At 41.3% G+C, this 12,493-nt stretch overlaps 1 long non-coding RNA gene across 1 annotated transcript; it reads right to left on the bottom strand.

Annotated features, from left to right (window-relative positions):
- Positions 1-5,729: 5,729 nt before the first annotated feature.
- On the bottom strand, positions 5,730-12,197 carry LOC125487421. The gene is made up of 3 exons (XR_007265886.1): positions 11,234-12,197; positions 11,049-11,118; positions 5,730-5,807 (listed from the first exon to the last, which is right to left on the bottom strand). It is a non-coding gene; the product is annotated as an uncharacterized LOC125487421 (long non-coding RNA).
- Between the last annotated feature and the right edge of the window lie 296 nt (positions 12,198-12,493).

Genomic DNA, 12,493 nt, shown 5'->3' with positions numbered 1-12,493 from the left:
CATCCAGCTCTACACTTTGTTATCTCTAAAAGCAGATGAATGCTAGAATTCTTACTGAAAGCTCAGTTCCCACTGTCAGCAGGTGGTAAGGTCAGGTAAGGAACTGTTATTTAGCTAAAACACAAACCATCTTACTTCTGCTTTACTTTTGTGAAACAAAGGGAAATAGTCCGGTCCAATCTACATTATCAACCATCTTGCAACGGAGCTGAAACAGATCAGAGTATCAAACACTCAAGACCTAGCTTACTGCAACTAAGTGGCATCATTTTCCAGGACTGAATCTTACATTTTCTTTGGCTAAGAGCAAGTTGTGATGAGGTTCTTGGAGGTTTTATCACTGTGAGGCAATGTAAGGTTTTTTGCTATAACTTAGTAAACTCATCCATTAATTAACTACTCTGCCGCCATGGCACCCTTCATGTCTGATTCTAGTCCCATTTTACCATGCACCGTTCTCGAAACAGCTTGCCACTGCCAGGATATCCTGGAATTCACTGCACTGGTAACATATTTAAAAGTTTGCTATGCACCTACAAGGGCACCATTAAGGCATCGTTCCTGACATTTGCTCCAGACATGGCAGACAAGTGAAGCTTTGTGCCTGTTTTGTGGGCAGAAACCTGGAGGTCCTACTAGACAGGGTGCTACACAGGCGGGAAGTCCTCTTCCTCCAGGTCCAGCAGAGACCACGAAGGCAGACCATGCCAGCTTGATCCCAGGTTGTCACTAAAGTTTTAGTCGCCTGGAAGAATGTCCAGCATTGTAGGAAGAAGGTCAATGTTCTTCTCCATCTAGCTAGCATGAGAGGCACCATCTTCTGTATGATAATGTACCTATCTCCCACCAAGGTTCATGCTCCAGCACACTCGCTATTGTCTGTAACATTTTCCCTCACTTGGTCTTACCCACCCCAACCATGATATCACCGACTCTGCATGTCCTCTAGGCTGCCTCCTCACCTGCCTGGGACATCTCCCCACCTGCGCCGCCACTTTAAACTCCCTCAATACCCATCTCTCTCTTATTCCAGGAAAAGAAAGGCCCACAGTAGGGCAGAAAAACTCAAGATGGGTGGTGGCCTGTCTGTGGAGAGTATCCTGACTCTGACCATCCCCATGCCCCTGAACTGGTATCATTGGCTGCCCTTCACTTGCTGTGCCCAGGACCCCCGAGTGTAGGTTATCTCCCTCGACTTGACTGAGCATGGCTGACATCAACAAGCTTCCTGCCTTTGCATCTGCTCCAAACAGCATGGCAACACAGCAGTACAGTGAGCCTGATATCTCTGTCTGAGGGGGCACAATGCAAAAAAGCAAGACAAGGCGAGGATGCTGTGAACATCCAAGTAGTGCTATGGGAGTAAGTGAAGAGTCAGAGATGCAGCCCGGACTAGTTCATGGGTTGGGGGTGCGTGTCCCTGAACACACAGCAGCCTTGCAGCAGCATTACAATATTAGTTGCTGGTGCAGCAATGAAGTGCAGGAGTGCCTTAGAAGTGGATCAGAGACATATCATGAGCGTTCTTGGAAAGTGGTGCATGTCAGATCCCAATGTGTATAGACATGAGATATGTTTATGGCTGGTGCCCATGGAGTGTGTCCTGAGAGGCTAGTGCCCAGTGTCCAACATGGAGGTCTTCTAGAGCAAAAAGTGAGTTAAAGTTGCCAGGTGCCCACTCTGACTACGATGTCAAGAATTCTTGACATCTTGCTTGTTTGATACATTTGGGAAGATAGGAAATTGAACACTAATGAGGTACGTTGCAGCACTAATATGGCATTTAACAAGCTATAATTCTGCTCAATTGGGAACTCATTGCTGCCTAGTGAGACTCACATCGCCTCTCAGGAAGTGCATAAAAGATTCAGTGATTTGGGCCTGATGTCGAGATGCACCTTGACAGACCTGTCCCACGGTTCTGCCACAAATCCCGCTACAGCCCACATGGCTCAGTTCCTATAATCTTCCGCTCATGACATTATTGATTTTAAAATTTTGAACAATAACCCAATTAACAAAATAACATAATGTACAAGGGTCCAAAACCTTGACCAGCACAGAGATCTTGGAAGACTGGGGGACTGTATCACTCATGAAGCTCAAGACCATCCAAGTCAGAGTGCTTTTTAGCTGCCCTGCTACTGGGTTTACACCCAGTACACCCGTCCCACTGAAGGCAGTGTGTTCCATAAGATCATAAGAAACATGAAGAGTAGATATTGTGGTCCATTGAGCCTTCTCCTCTATTCAACTAGATCGTGGCTGATCTGATCGTGGCCACAAAACCATGTCTTCCTCCTCTCACTCCTTCACCCACCTCACTAAATAACCCTCAACTCCCTTTAATTTAAACATCTTTCTAAATTAACCTTGAACAAATTCAATGCTCAGTCTCTACCGCTCTGAGGAAGAGACATCCAAAGACTAAAGACGAAGAGAAGGAATTTCATCTCATCTCTGTCTTAAATGGTAGACTCAATTTTTAAACTCTGCCTCCTAGTTATAGATTCCCCCTCAAGGAGAAACATCCTCTCTGCATCTACCCTGTCAAACTCCCTCAGAATCTTATGTTTCAAAAGATCACCTCTCATTCTTTGAAACTTATAGACTCATAGATGTTCTTTGGAAACAGACTTCCAATCACAGAAATATCCCTCTACCCTCACGTTCGGTTTCCTGCCTTTCAGCTAATTTTGGATTCAACGTGCCACCTTGCCCTGGATCTAAACAGCTCTTACTTTTTTGACCGGCCTGAGGGACCTTATCAAAAGACTTGCAAAAGCCCAAGTAGACAACACCAAATCACTCATCAACAGTCTATTCTCAAGAAGTTCTATCAAAATTTCTCAAACACAACCTTCCCTTAACAGCGAATGCTGACTATCATTAACAGCTATCCATGCTGATTGATTCGGTCTCTTCAAGTGCACATTTCCCCCTGTCAAGGGTACACTGAGTAATACACTAATATTTCACAGTCCTCACCTGCATCGTTCTTTTCCACTGTGAAGACTAACTCATTGAGGACTGTATCAACAACTTCTGGGTCCAAATTACCTCAATGGTCCCTAATCGACCCTACTCATTCTCTTGCTCTTTACATATTTAAAAATCCCCTTCAGGTTTTCCTTTATTCTGCTAGCCATGCGTTCTAACAATGCCTCTCATCTCTCAATCGGCACTACTGTTCTGTAAACAGGATATATAATGAGTAGGACGCTGAGGAGCAGTCAGGGCAGATGTGAAAATGATCTGCACATTAACCCAATTAACAAAACAACAAAATGTACAAGGGCCAGAACTACGACAACTGCTCACCCGAACCAAAGATCCACTACCCACTATGGGCAGGACCAATGTCATATACAAGATTCCCTGCAGAGACTGTAACAAACACTTCATCGGACAAACAGGAAGAAAATTAACAACAAGAGTACATGAAAACCAACTGGCTACAAAAAGACATGACCAATACTCACTCATCTCTATCCACATGGATAAGGAGAACCACCAATTTGATTGGGACAACACCAAGATCCTTGGACAAGCAAAGCAGAGACAGGCACGGGAGTTCCTAGAAGCCTGGTACTCCACAAAGAAAGCCATCAACCAACACAGAGAACTCGACCCCATACACACTCCATTGCGAAGGAAAACTGGAAGCGAGGTAATCCAGCTCAACGGACTCGAGAGTTTAAAAACCAGACAGGAAAACACAACGGCGCTTCATCGGAGGCCGCACTGATTATGTTACCCAGCAGGGTAATGAAATGTCTGCGGAACAACAACGAACCAGCTTGGCGAGCCAACCAACCTCAACATCCACAACCCGAGCTACAAATCTACTCCAAAACCTTAGTGTGTTCTCATGCACACTTAGCTTCCCTAGTTCCTTTTCAAATTTCCTCTTGTACTTTTTATACTCCTCCAGGGAGTCTGCCACACTGAGCCCTCAGTGTCTGCCATAAGCTTCTTTTTTTAAAATTATTTATCCTAATTGTTATGTCCTTTGACATTAAGGGTTTTCCTCATATTTTACCACATTATATTCCGCCTGCTGAGTTTTTGCCCACTCACTTAACCTGTCTATGTTCCACTGAAGACTCTCTGTGTTATCCTCACCACTTGCATCCCTGTCTATATTTGTGTTATCCACAAACTTGACAACTGACATTCACTCCCTTCATCCAAGTCATGAATATATATTGCAAATAATTGTGGCCCCAGCACTGATCTCTGTGGCACACCACTTCAGGTTGCCATCCTTAAGATGCACCCTTTATCCCAACTCTCTGTATTCTATTAGTCAGCTCATCTTTTTTCATGCTAATATACTAGTCCAAAACCACGGTGTCTTGCTTTACTACGTAGCTTCATGGTTGAAACCTCATTGAACACCTTTTGGAAATGCAAATATATTACATCTACTGGTTCTCCTTTATCTCTTTTGTTACCTCCTCAAAGGGTTCAAGTAAATTTGTCAAGCATCATTTTCCTTCATGAAGCCATGCTGACACTGCATGATTTCATTATGTATTTCTAAATGTTCTGCTATCACATTCTTATCTGACCTATCTTTTTTCTGCCTCTCAGGCTGATTCACTAGTGTTTTAACTTTTAATTCCCTCTCATCTTCTCATCCCTCTGCACTACTGCCACGATTCTATCCCCTACCAATCTCATTTAAATCCACCCCAACAGCATTGGCAAACCTCCCCATGAGGATGTTGATCCTATTCCTTTTCAGATGTAACCCATCCAACTTGTACAGATCACACCTCCCCCAAAACTGGCCCCAATGTCTCAAGAATCTTAAGCTCTCCCTGCTGCATCATCTCTCCAGTAACACATTCATCTGCTCTATGCAGAACAGAACGTTGATTCAACCTGCCTAATCATTCCTCATAAGACAACCCTCCATAGGCTAAGAATCAGTCTCTTGGATCTTCTCAAAACTGTTCTGAATGCAAGTCTAACCTCCTGAGTGAGGCACTGAAGAATACATAGTACAGCATGTGTGGTCTCACCAATGTCCTGTACATCTGCAGCAATACTTCCCTGATATTACGATGGGTGGGGAATTAAAGTATTGAGGTCGATGTTCAGCCATGATCATATTGTATGGCAGAGCAGACTTGAGGGGTCAAATGGCCTTCTACGTTTCTATACCACAGCATTCTCTCTATTCAAACAACTCGCTTTTCTATTTTTCCCCATGGAAAATCTCTCATTGCCCACATTATACTGTGCGCTAAATGTTTTTCCACTAAATGAACTTATTGATATTACCATTGCAGATTCTTTATATCTTCTTCACAACTTGCTTTCCTACCTATCTTTGTATCATCAGCAAATCTGGCAACAATACAGTTCATCGAATGCATTCATCAGTTGTTTGCCAATGTGAAAGTAACCCACTTATCCTAACACTCTTTCCTGTTAGTGAGCCAATCCTCGACCCATACAATATATCATTCCAACACCATCTTCTGCAGTAGAAGCTTCTGTTGTACTTTTTGGCAATCCAAGTACATTACACGCCCCTTATTCATACTGCTGGTTATATCTTTAAAGTACTCTGATAAATTTGTCAAATATGATTTCCTTTTCACAAAACCTTGTTGAATCTACCTGTAATTTGCTAAATGTCCAAATCTGTTGAATTCTCATTTACGAAATATTACAAATGTGCACATTTGAATAGATCAGGAATTACAAATCTGCAAACCTTCCGGGGCCGCTCAGTCGGTGGGGGATCCTCAACCGATGCCTCAATTTCGCTGGCTGGAATCCATGTATCATAACTGGAGGAGCATAACACAAGAATAATTGCAACACCATAATGCAGCAGACCTGGCCACAGTGCTACCATTATCATTCACAAATTCTTTGCAATAATATTATTACTCGTCAACAACGTTATTAAAGCATGAAAACCTCTCAGGTCCAGCCTTTAAGACTGCTGATTCTAACAATGCATCATCAGAATTCGGATTCATATTAACTACCTACTAAGTTACATGTATGCATTAATGAATTTAATTAAAGAATTAAAAACAGCCACAAAGTTCTGATCAATTTACATCTTTTTATAACACAAACCTGATCAGTTATTTGGTTAATTATTGAAATGGCATTTGAAATATATGACTTTGCAGACAAATGATATGATGAAATGGATTGAGATAAACTACGTCCTTTAAAATGCAATGCTTGGATTGGTGAGTATTGGAAGTAGTGTTTAGCAACCTCTAGAAAAAAATAACTGATGCCTCAACAGTACAATCATAGCAGCAAGGGACAAAAGTAGGCCACTCGGCCTTTAAGACTGCTTAGTCATTCAATAAGATCATGGCTGATCTGAATGTAACCTCAACTCTACATTCCTGTGTATGCCTGATAATATTTCAGCCTTTTGATAATTAAAATTGATCTATTGCGGCCTTAAAAATATATAAAGATTCTGCATCTACAGCATTTTGAGGACGGGAATTCTAAGACTCTCAACTCTCTGAGAGAAAGGTTTCCTCATCTCTGCTTAAATAGATCTCTCTTTATTTTTGAATTATGATTCCCTAGTTCTAGATTCTCCCACAAGAGGAAACATGCTTTCGACATCCACCCAGTGAAGTCTCTTCTGAATCTTAAATGTTTTGGTTAAGTGATCTTTGATTCTTCAAAACTCCAGATAATACCGGCCTAGCCTGTCTAGCCTTTCCACAGAAGGCAATTCGCTCATTCCACGTATTAGTCTAGAAAACATTCTCTGACTGCTTCCAATGATTAACATCCTTCTATAAGTACACTGACTAGTACTGTACACGATACTCTGGATGAGGTTTCAACAATGACCTCTATAACTGAAGTATAACCTCTACTTTTGACTTCAATTCCCCTCACAATAGACTATAACATTCTATTAGCTTCCCTGATTACTTGCTATACCTGTATACTAACCTTCTGTGATTCATACACTAGGACACCCAGATCTCTCTGCACTTTACAGCTCTGAACTCTCACCATTTAGATGCTTTGTTTTACTTACTTTGTTAACCATTTTCTTTTTTTAAAAATCTGAAGAAACTTTTCCTATCTTAAGTTTTGTCCTTTTAATCTTTAGTCTTATCTGTTCTTGGGTCTGCATTCTGTCCTTTCCTGTCATTGTCTGCTTATCTTTTCCCACATTAATTCCTTCTCCTGTTGCATTTCCCCCACATTTTGATTCACCACAACTTCCCAAATTTGGGCCCTTGCCCCCACGATTGAGTTTAAAATCCACTCTACTTCCCTAGTTATGTGGTTCGCAAGAATACCAGTCCCAGCACAGTTCAGGTATAGTCTGTCCCACTGGTACAGATCCCACTTTCCCCAGCATTGGCACCAGTGCTCCATGAACTGGAACTCACTCTACTGTACCAGTCTTTCAACCACACATTCACCTCTCTAATCTTGTTTACTCGCTACCACATGGCTCAGGTAATAATCCACAGATTTGAGGCTCTGCTTCTTAATTTGGTGCCTAGTTCTCATACTAGCTATGCAGAATCTCTTCCCATGCTCTATGTTTATTACAATAAAGTGCTGCTGTATGATGATAGACATCACTAATGAAGTGGTCAGGTGATAAAGCAATATAATCCATGTGTCCAATTGTTATTGGTGGAGTGCTTTGTAAATTGCCCAAAATGTTCTCAGAATGAAGTTTCAAGTTTACATTAAACATTCCTTATCACTAATGAAAGGCCAGCTGAATACTGTGTTCAGGATAGGCTTGCTCATAGGACATAGGACATAGGGCAAGGAGCTGATGAGGTCTGATGTACCTATGTAAGATTCTTTGTTAAAAGACAGACAATTTAAGGAAGAAAAAGTATAGCATGGCAAGTCAAAGTATCTATTCCTCTTTCATGAGCTTAGGATCTTTCTGTACATGATTGCTCGAGGTGATTGGCACCAAAAAGGAATGAACCTTTCTGACATGTCACTCAGTGGTCAACTGAATGGAAAGGGGATTTCCTCCAAATTTAAGGAATATAACAGGTGCTTGGGACACCTCTCAATAGATTCTCTGACTATAAATTCCCTCTGTTTTGTTAACAGATTTTCTGTTTCTCTTTGTAGTAACTTTTATTGAGATGTTGTAAAAGGGAACCATTACAAGTACAAAGAGCATCCAGAATGGAGAGTAAATATTATGTACATTTGATTGAAGGAGTATCATAATAAGTAATTAGCAAAGGGAAATGTATCACTGAAACATGGAAGTTATGTGAGGTCAAGGAAGCCAAGTGTGAAATTAGCTAATTTAGATATCATCACTCGAGCATTCAGCCAGACCGCTACCAATGAAGGCTTCCATCAATTCAATGTTGTAGAAACTAACACCATTGTCCCAGAGCAGGAATATCAACTGAACAACTTTGTTACTAAGGATAAGGCTGTATAAGCTCGAGAAGCATTGTTAACCACCAGCACAAAGGCTCAGTTCTATCCAATAAATTAACTATCTAATCTAAGGAGTTAAGGAGTTAACAAGTAATCAATATCAACAAATTGGACAAATCTTAGACATCGATCTCAACTATAATCTAGCCGCCAGTGATTTAACAAATGTCAAATTACGTTGATACACTGATCTAGCCTTACAACCTCTGTTTATCATTTGGTCGAATAATTCACTCATTACTGAAATTGTTCAATGGCCCTCTCTATAACTATTGATATCTGCTAACTGATTATATACTCCATGTTCAAGGAGTGGTTATTATAGGTGTAGTCAATAAACAATTGTTTATAAGCAGAGTACAGTAGCATAGTTGCTCTTTTGCTGGATTAGTAATCCACAGGCACAAATTCAAATCCTGCATGGATTTAATGGTTTCTGGAGAAGTTAAATTCAAAAAAATTAAATAAACACAGAATAAAAAGCTAGTGTCAGTAATTGACACCATGAAACTCCTGGCATATCACAGAAAACCCATTTTGCCCACTCACGTGCTTTAGGGAAGGAAGTCTGATCTTATCTACATGCAAATCCAGATGCACACAACATGGCTGATTCAAGTGCTCTCTGAAATGTCTAGCAAGGCACACATTTGCATTCAAGGCAGCAGTTTACTACCACTTTCTCAGGGGCAATTTGGGAGGGGCGATAAATGCTGGTCCGGTCAGCCATACCTACACATCCTGGTAATGAATAAAGTTGTTACAGTTTGACTTGTCATTGTTGAAACGTAAGTTCATGTTTTCCATTTATCACAATGACTTGGACTGGTTGTGGGATCTCCATGTGATGAGTTAACTAAACTTTCAGTTCTATTGAATAGGGATAATTTGACAACGATGAGAAGCTGAAGGGATGAGAAAGTCAACCGTCCACGTCATGAGTCTGCTCCATGCATCCTTTTAATGTATTGCAATTACACGGAATGTAGAAATCACCGATCTGATTCTGCATTTATTACAACTGATGCAGAATCATGAAATCAAAGAATGGATATAGCAGAGAAGAAGACCATTCACAGCCTGTCATGTCTGTGCTAGCTCATTGAAGGAGCCAATCGTTCACAGCACATTTTTTTTCAGACAATAATCCAATTAATTTTTGAACGTACTTGGTTGAACTTGCCTTTAACACACATTCAGGCAGTGCAGAGATATCTTCACTGTCAACAATCACCTCACATGGTCTTCCATTCATCTTTCATGCCGAATTGAAGGAATTAATCAAATTCAAATCCAAAGTGAAATCATTCATATCGATGTGTCATTTAACAGGCCCTGAATTACTTTCCGTAAGACCATAAGATACAGGAGTAAAATTAGGCCATCTGGCCCATTGAGTCTGCTCTACCATTCTATCATGCCTCTATGTTTCACAATCCCATTCTCCTGCCTTCTTCCGTAACCGTTAATCACCTTACTAATCAAGAACCTATCTATCTCTGTCTTAAATACACTCAATGACTTAGCCTTCACAGCGGCAATGAGTTCCACAGATTAACCATCCAACAGCTGAAGAAGTTCCTCCTTATCTCAATTTTAAAGGATTGTCCCTTCACGGAGGCTGTGCCCTAGGATCCTAGTCTCTCCTACTAGTGGAAACATCTTCTCCATGTCCAATCTATCCAGGCCTCTCAATATTCTTTAAGTTTCAACAAGATTCCCCCTCATCCTTCAAAACTCCAAATGCCAGCATCCTGTCCACACAAATGAGCACTCACTCACCCCAGCTTGGGCACATCATTTATTCAACTATAAAACTCCCACATAAATTACATGATTTCTTTCCTTGTTAGTTTCCCAACTCCACATTCTTATCTGCATGTTGACATTATCAACCTGACTCGGTCTCTTTGAAAACCATTATTTAAATTCTCTTGAAAACATCTACCCTTAATCCTCTCCAACTAGCACATAAACTTCAACACTCCCTCCCTCCAAAATTCTGGAATGTGTTACTGTAAAACTCTCTTTGATGGCTGCCAGCAGGTTTGTTAAGCCTTCAGGGTTGTCCTGGAGTATCCAGGAATTAAAGACTGATCTCCAGGAGATTACTGCCAGCAACTCAGGAGAAAAAAAAAATCACACTTTCCCCATTAGATGATGGCACAGTGACAAGGGGATACAAATTTAAGATCCTGGGTGAGAAACGCAAAGGAGGGGAATGAGAAATGGAAGGATCGAGGACAATTGAGATAGAACTTCTTTGCGCACTGTGTGGTAATGATCTTGAATTCACTGCCCAGCTAGGTAGAGAAAGCAAAGACGATGAATGATTTTAAAAGGAAATTGCATAGATATTTGAGGGAAATAAACTTGAAGGGATACAGGGATATAGCAAGCAAATAGGACCGATTGAATTGCTGTACAGATAGCTAGTGAAGACTCAACAGACGAATAGTCTCCTTCTGTGTCATTGCGTTAATAGTCTCTGACTATATAACTGAGCTAAGGCAAACTGGACTAACTTTTCCTCCAAACTTTTCCTATAACATACATATGGCCACTTTAATCTAACATGCAACTGAAAGCTAGATACTTACCTGTCAGGACAATAACCCCAATGTAGGAGGACCTGCTTCTCCCGCTTCATTATTGGCCGCACCCACTCTTCTGGAAAAGAATTGATACACGTTAGAGACTAAGGCTATAACCAACATTTAATCTGTTCAGAAAAAAGATAGGTACTTCAGGTCTCAAAATACTCAGGAGTGATAGCTGGACTCACCTCTGGAAGGCTCCAAAATGTCTGAGGAAATCCACTCATGGGTAGGGCGTGACCAGGGAAAGGTTGTTAACGCAAGCAGAGTTCACAGAGTTGGTGAGGAGATGCTCCTTGAACTGCAGAGGCTAGTTCTCTCCCATGCTTGCTTGCGAGCAGCAAATGTGGCAGAGAAACAGCCTGTGATTTGAGGAGCTAAGAGTTCTCAAGAAGATCAATAAGGAATTTGTCATCGTCAATGCCACTAAATTGGTTCCCACCAATCTTCCCTTCTTCACTTGGTTATGTAAATAGTTCCTTTTATGCAAGAACTTGTACTTAATTACAAGGCAGGCCTTGTAAGGTCTCCTTTCAAAGGTCTTCCTTTCAGAACTGCCACAAAGTTCTCCATAGAATCGCAACTCACCCTTTGCAGACCTTGCAAATCTCTGCTCCCATCTCCATGCCCACCTCCCTGGTAACCTGTCTCATTTCCAACAATCCTTACCTTCCATCCTTACCTGGTCTGGGCTCCATGTTATTCCAGACCAACAGCAATGTGGCTGACCCTTAACAGCCCTCAGGGCAATTAGGCATAGGCAAATAAACGCTGGCCTAGACAGCAATGCCCACGTCCCATGTACGAATGAGGAAAACAAAAACCTCTGCTCGCCAAATTCTATCTTCCACCAAGTCCAGATCACTCAAACTTACTGACCTCTCCTGGCCCCGGTCCTTCAGCACCATAGTTTGAAATATTCATCATTTATGGCATTGTCTCTTCCTATCTCCATAACCCCAAACCCTAAATGTTTTCTAAGAACTTTACTTCTCGGGCTCTGTCTGCTTGCTCACTCCCCTCCTTCGTCATACCATTAGCATTTGGGTTGTCAGCCAACTAGGTCTCTCATTCTGAAATTTCTAAATCCTGGAGCAAACTTCCCAACACAAAAAAAATTAAAAATTTACAAGAACATAATTAAACTGGAACATTTTGTTGTCTCATTAGTGTTCTTAAAAAAGGTACCCCTGCCTCACCCCAAAATCCACGTATGAAGGCCAAGTATGGATTTATGTAGCAAGTCTGGTTTATTACTCAAGTTGATGTTGAATTGTAGGCAAGGAAGATAGTTTCTTTGTTTGCACTGGTTGTGGATTGGCCACAAAGGGGATCAGACTGCTTCATAAAAGGTGGGTGATGTTACACAGAAGTAAAGACTACAGAGGTAATCTGTGTTGGGGAGCTCCTCGCAACAGTCACTGAGGAGTACTGTGAGTGATGGTGAT

The sequence above is a fragment of the Rhincodon typus genome, chromosome 41 (assembly GCF_021869965.1).
Source record: "Rhincodon typus isolate 14 chromosome 41, sRhiTyp1.1, whole genome shotgun sequence".
Taxonomy (NCBI): domain Eukaryota; kingdom Metazoa; phylum Chordata; class Chondrichthyes; order Orectolobiformes; family Rhincodontidae; genus Rhincodon; species Rhincodon typus.
This window is presented reverse-complemented; position numbering and strand designations above follow the sequence as displayed.